Source organism: Oncorhynchus nerka, linkage group LG8 (genome assembly GCF_034236695.1).
Source record: "Oncorhynchus nerka isolate Pitt River linkage group LG8, Oner_Uvic_2.0, whole genome shotgun sequence".
NCBI lineage: Eukaryota > Metazoa > Chordata > Actinopteri > Salmoniformes > Salmonidae > Oncorhynchus > Oncorhynchus nerka.
In genome coordinates, this window is record NC_088403.1 from 26,161,458 (window position 1) to 26,168,168 (window position 6,711).

Genomic DNA, 6,711 nt, shown 5'->3' on the forward strand with positions numbered 1-6,711 from the left:
GTACCAGGGGGCAGAGGGGAGAGGGATGAGGGTACCAGGGGGCAGAGGGGAGAGGGATGAGGGTACCAGGGGGCAGAGGGGAGAGGGATGAGCCCTTATATTCCCTCTGGTGCTCAGCTGGCATCACCACCAACACAGCTGCCACCTCATTATACACACACACACACAAATGGAGAGAGAGAGAGAGAGAGAGAGAGAGTTGCAGAGAGAAAATGGAGAGTGAGATGAGAGATGTGTTGAGTGTTCACTGACCTTATAATTAGCCACAAGGAAGTATCGCCATGACAGTACAAGTCCTCTCACTTAACTCAGACGCCATTTTACTCCATTTACACAAATGACTCAGAGACAGTAGCTGATACACCAGCGACACAGCCCTGATATCCTACACACACTAAACCTAACCAACCAAACATGGCAGACTTGTGTTCCTTCACAGCAGGTTCCAATAAACCCTAAGCCCTCTATTCTAATCCCTTAGACCTTGAGCACCAGGAGCTTCAACCCACTGAGAGACAGTGAAGTTAGAAACACATTTAAACACTCCAGTTAATTTGAACACCTTTCAGCCATTGCGACAAAGCGCAGCCGCAAGGCGCCAAAAGATTACTCAGGTTCTTCATGAAATTGTCCCCCGGTCCCTGTCCTGGTGCCTATGTGACTGGCTTCCAAATGAAAGCCGGTCGCATTCTAGTGAGAGGTAGCTGGATATATTGCAACACCTGGAACTGCTGACCTTCGGCAATGTTATTTCACATCAACAAAGACCTCCTCAACAACAGCCATTTACATGTTCAAAAGCCAAGTGCTCATGAATTTCGTTAGATGTAATTATGCTATAGCTGAGGTGTGAGTGGAATGCCGACTATATCAGGGGAAACAGTGACCCCAGGTGGATGGATCAGTCATTACCGGTCTTCCTGACATTGACAGATGGGAAAATGGTGTGGCCCCTTTCCAATAACTCTTTAAAGACACAGTGCAGTCAAAAATGTGATTTTTCTGTGTTTTATATATATTTCCACACCATGAGGTTGGAATAATATTGTGAAACTGTGAAAATTATGATAATTTTAGTGTAAGAGCTGAAATTTCAGCCTGCTTTGGTGGGATGCAGTTTTGGCCTGCCTGGTGACATCTCCAGTTCGTAAATTAGTTAATAGACCAATAAGAACTATAGTTCCAAACCACTCTACCGATAACAGCTAGTTTAAATTGTTCCCCTCCCAACTCAGACCACTCCTAGAGAGTCCTAGCAAAATTCTTGTTAGAGATATTGATCTTTGCTAAGAAGCTATTTTTCATGTTTCTGGTCACAGGTTCAGGAGTGGCTGAAAACCCACAACATGTATCTCAAATGAACACTGTTGGGAGATTTAGAAAACCATCGTCAATCAATCAACAATATAATAATACTTAGTAAAAATATTTATCTTACAATACTATGCGATTAGACAGGTTCAGAATTCATGTGAAACATCACAGCAGTTAAAAAACATATGGCACATGGAAATCATAATAGGGTGGTTTACGGAGATAGGTGGGATAGACTGAGAGTAGCTGAGGGGTGGGGTTAGGGAGATAGGTGGGATGGACTGAGAATAGCTGAGGGATGGGGTTAGGGAGATAGGTGGGATGGACTGAGAGTACTTGAGGGGTGTGGTTAGGGAGACAGGTGGGGTGGACTGAGAGTAGCTGAGGGATGGGGTTAGGGAGATAGGTGGGATGGACTGAGAGTAGCTGAAGGGTGGGGTTAGGGAGATAGGTTGGATGGACTGAGTAGCTGAGGGGTGGGGTTAAGTGAGATAGCTGGGATGGACTGAGAGTAGCTGAGGGGTGGGGTTAGGGAGATAGCTGGGATGGACTGAGAGTACTTGAGGGGTGGGGTTAGGGAGATAGGTGGGATGGACTGAGAGTACTTGAGGGGTGGGGTTAGGGAGATAGGTGGGATGGACTGAGAGTACTTGAGGGGTGGGGTTAGGGAGATAGGTGGGATGGACTGAGAGTACTTGAGGGGTGTGGTTAGGGAGACAGGTGGGATGGACTGAGAGTAGCTGAGGGATGGGGTTAGGGAGATAGGTGGGATGGACTGAGAGTAGCTGAGGGGTGGGGTTAGGGAGATATGTTGGATGGACTGAGTAGCTGAGGGGTGGGGTTAGTGAGATAGCTGGGATGGACTGAGAGTAGCTGAGGGTGGGGTTAGGGAGATAGCTGGGATGGACTGAGAGTACTTGAGGGGTGGGGTTAGGGAGATAGGTGGGATGGACTGAGAGTACTTGAGGGGTGTGGTTAGGGAGATAGGTGGGATGGACTGAGAGTAGCTGAGGGGTGGGGTTAGGGAGATAGGTGGGATGGACTGAGAGTATCTGAGGGGTGGGGTTAGGGAGATAGGTTGGATGGACTGAGTAGCTGAGGGGTGGGGTTAGTGAGATAGCTGGGATGGACTGAGAGTAGCTGAGGGGTGGGGTTAGGGAGATAGGTGGGATGGACTGAGAGTAGCTGAGGGATGGGGTTAGGGAGATAGCTGGGATGGACTGAGAGTAGCTGAGGGTGGGGTTAGGGAGATAGGTGGGATGGACTGAGAGTAGCTGAGGGATGGGGTTAGGGAGATAGCTGGGATGGACTGAGAGTAGCTGAGGGATGGGGTTAGGGAGATAGCTGGGATGGACTGAGAGTAGCTGAGGGGTGGGGTTAGGGAAATAGCTGGGGTGGACTGAGAGTAGCTGAGGGGTGGGTTTAAAAGCTCATGTTATATAATATGTAAAATGTGTGTATGAATACAACAAAATAAAAAGCTGTAAAAACAAAAGTTATTTTTGTCCTCTGAAGAGGGGGAATGGTGGATGGGCCCCCCCACAAAAAAAGTATACTTTTTTTATTGAAGAAAATCAGCTATTTTTGTTTATTTTTAAACATTTGAATAGAAAACAATCACAGTATGATACTTAATTGTTACCCAGAAATGATGTTACATTGAGATAAGAAAAAAAGAAGGCTGCATTGGACCTTAAACATGCATCCTTCCTTCCTCTCCCTTGGAGTAACCACTGACCACTAACACAATTGGGACGGTGGCTATTTGTGAGGATTTCACCTGTCCAGCCATGTCATTTCAGTGAGGGGGCATTTAAAAATGAATCAAACAGCCATATAAAGGGATAGAGAGACTGACCTCATCCTCTGCCTCCTCACTGACCCCACGGCCGAATAGCGTTGACAGCGTAAACCTTCTCATTTAACAGCCCAGACCGCTGGAAGCAAAGGCAGCATTAGCATACCGATAAACCCTGAGTAACCAAGCTTCTGAAAATATGAATGTCCTTACTAAGGTACAGACTACAGTAGAATAGCTATTATGATGCCTACAAGTAGATAAACTCTGCAATTTTGTCAGTGTAGAAAAATATCTACATTAACACCATATGAAAAGATTCACCAGGGACGAATACAGTATTTATTTTCTGCACCACCAAGGATAGTCAAACTATGGTCGTAACTTCACATTTACAGTAGAGAATTGTCTGCCAACTGACAGATTGGTACTGGATTGAGAAACACTGCTCTTATATATTGCAAATGGCTTTGATATAACTAATACCTTCAGTCAATAGTCCAGAATAGGCCACAAGCCAAGAAGAGTTAACTCACCTCTCATAGCACAGCAGAGTCCCCGAGAGGACAGAGGGACTGGAGCTGGGAGTGTCTGTCTGCCTGTATGAATGTGACAACACCCTGCCCACAATATCACCCTGATGTGATAGCCAGTCAGCACAGACATGCTCCTAGTACCCCCATGTGAAATACTGCAGCCTTTTCTCAGCTCAGCAATATCCTGCTGTCTGCAACACACACACACAAATCAGACCATCTAACACCCTCAGAGAAACTCAAACCTCATAATCTGCACCTCTACAATGGTCCAGTCTAAGTCAGTCTTAAAAAAACCTCTCAAACAAACTCATGTTGCTAACATTTGTATCCCAGACTCATGGAGAGCTGGTCATTAGTCAGCCAACTAGTCACTAGTGACATAACAGCCCACAGTTTCACACATAAGGACTGAGTCATCACCTGTGTCCATATAGATTAGATTTTATTTAGAAGCAAAGAAGTGCTGGTGAACGCACACACAGGAAATCACACTAATTTACAGAACAAGGTCATGGGTCAGAAGTTGAAGGTCAGGTCAGGTCACAGCAGGGTCACTGAGCCTTTGGGGGCACCCACTCGTGGATCTTCTTGCGGGTGGTGGAGTAGGGCACGTACGCCTGGGCCGAACCACTCACGTTGAACTGGTGGACCTCCGCCAGGAACTTCTTAGGTGTAGGGGGTGTGTGGTGGGGGGGTTGTCTGTCATACAGTGGAGCCAGCGATGCCTGAGGAGATTTAAGATTGGGAGTTAGCATCAGGTACTCATTTAATCAATAGGCTAGTTCATCAATAGAAGGCTCGTAGACGGTAAAAACACAATTAAGACACCAGTACATCAACTCAATAAGTTCCACCCAGATCTGTTACAATTCCATATTGAGGCCAGCAATTTTACTATAAAGGCCAGTATCTCCAACATGGCAATGGCCAAGTCACTGCGATAGAGGCAACGCCACCTGTGTCAAACCAAGTGCGATGTATTTACCATTCAGCGGGCACCATGCTGCCATCCACCTCCCACATGGTGTTCTTTCCATTCATCTCCGTCGTGTAGATCACCCAGCGGTGACGACCTGACAAGGAGAGGTGTTACTCTGAGTACACTACAGGTCTTTGAACAGCCCTCTCTACCACACTTCTACTACTTGATTTCCCCACAGGCTGACCAATCAACTCATATGTAAAATATAACATTTGCGGACTACATTCAGAGATAATATGATGATTGTCACTGCAGTACATAGCCTAAGGCCATTACTGGTCATGTGATCTGAGGTTTGGTTCTGTTCAACCTTACCAAAAAAGTAGCGTGTGTCCTCAAAGTACTTGTTCCCATACTTGTCCACGCCAATCAGGGCTCCCGTTTTCACATCATTTGCCCTGTAACAAAAACATAGTCTAGCTGGCTAGTCCATTAGCCCATCCACTAGCACTATGTTTAATTTGTCAGACCGGATACAGGTCAGAGATCACATAATCACGTAGCCTTAAAACAGCTTTTAAACAGAGCAGTGAGTCCGTTTGTTTACCAATTTAGCCAGCTACAGCAGTTAACTAAGTAGGTAGTACTAGCAGGTTGCCTGTCGACTGGGGACACACTTATTTATCTCGAGTAAATGCATTGAAAGTGACAACCACCTCTATAGAATACAAAACACATTATATCGCTCTTATACTGACCTGAATAACTGAACAAATAAGCCTTTCACACCACCGTGACCTCCTAACTGTCCCAAAGCCCTTCGAACGACATGTATATACTCCGCCATTTTTAGACGGGACTGATTTGGGTAACGGACACTGTTGTACTTTCCGGCTGAAACGCTTCCCGGTCCACAATAGTTCCGTCCGTGGTTTCAAGTTTAACAGTAGTTAGTCAATGAACAGCATTTCAAGCAGTTTCATGCGCTGTTTCTCTTCTGTTCTGTGATGACAGTAAATTAGTAAAGTAAACCGTAGTTAGAAAATGTTACCACCTAACTGTACATTTTGAAGTGTCTTAATATTAGAAACAATTTGATGACAAGCCGGGTAACCTATTGTCAAAAAATATATATATGTTTAAATAATAATGTAACCATGATAACAGTCTTGTCTCAAGTGTCCCTTACTTATGAGCAAAATGTGACGACTATTTTATAGAAAAATTCAAGAAGCTAACTGTCCTGTTTCAAGTATCTTTAGAAGCTAAATGTAATGACATGCTGCTTAGTTACAATAAAATGCTCCCAAAATATGGATAATAGTAATACATTTAAAATATATTTTCATACAGTGTCTTCAGAAATGATTCACACCCCTTGACTTTTTCCACATGTTGTTGTGTTATAGATGTTGTGTCACTGGCCTACCCACAATACACCACAATGTGAAGGTGGAATTATGTTTTTAGAAATTTGTACAAATTGAAATGTCTGCGTCAATAAGTATTCAACCCCTTTGTTATGGCAAGCCTAAATTCAGGAGTAAAAATGTGCTCAACAAGTCACATAATAAGTTGCATGGACTCAATCTGTGTGCAATAATAGTGTTTAACATGATTTGTTAATGACTACCCCATCTCAGTACCCCACACTGTCCCTCAATCGAGTAGTGAATTTCAAACACAGATTCAACCACAAAGTCCAGGGAGGTTTTCCAATGCCTCGCAAAGAAGGGCACCTATTGGTAGATGGGTATAAATAAAATAAAAAAGCAGACATTGAATCCCCATTGAACAAGGTGTAGTTATGAATTACACTTTGGATGGTGTATCAATACACCCAGGCACGACAAAGATACTGTTGTTTGCAATAAGTCACTAAAGTAAAACTGCAGAAAATTTGTCAAAGAAACTTTATGTCCTTGAATACAAAGCGTTATGTTGACACGTTAACATTAACACAAAACATAATTGAGTAGCACTCTTCATATTTTCAAGCATGACGGTGGCTACAGCATGTTATGGGTATACATGTCATCGGCAAAGAAAGAGAATAGAGCCAAGCACAGGCACAATCCTAGAGGAAAACATGGTTCAGTCTGTTTTCCAACAGAAACTGGGAGACAAATTCCCCTTTC

The 6,711-nt window shown here is 44.2% G+C and overlaps 1 pseudogene; it reads right to left on the bottom strand.

The window, feature by feature from the left end:
* Window positions 1-4,076: 4,076 nt before the first annotated feature.
* LOC115133703 (NADH dehydrogenase [ubiquinone] 1 alpha subcomplex subunit 12-like) lies at window positions 4,077-5,448 on the bottom strand (annotated as a pseudogene).
* Window positions 5,449-6,711: the final 1,263 nt, after the last annotated feature.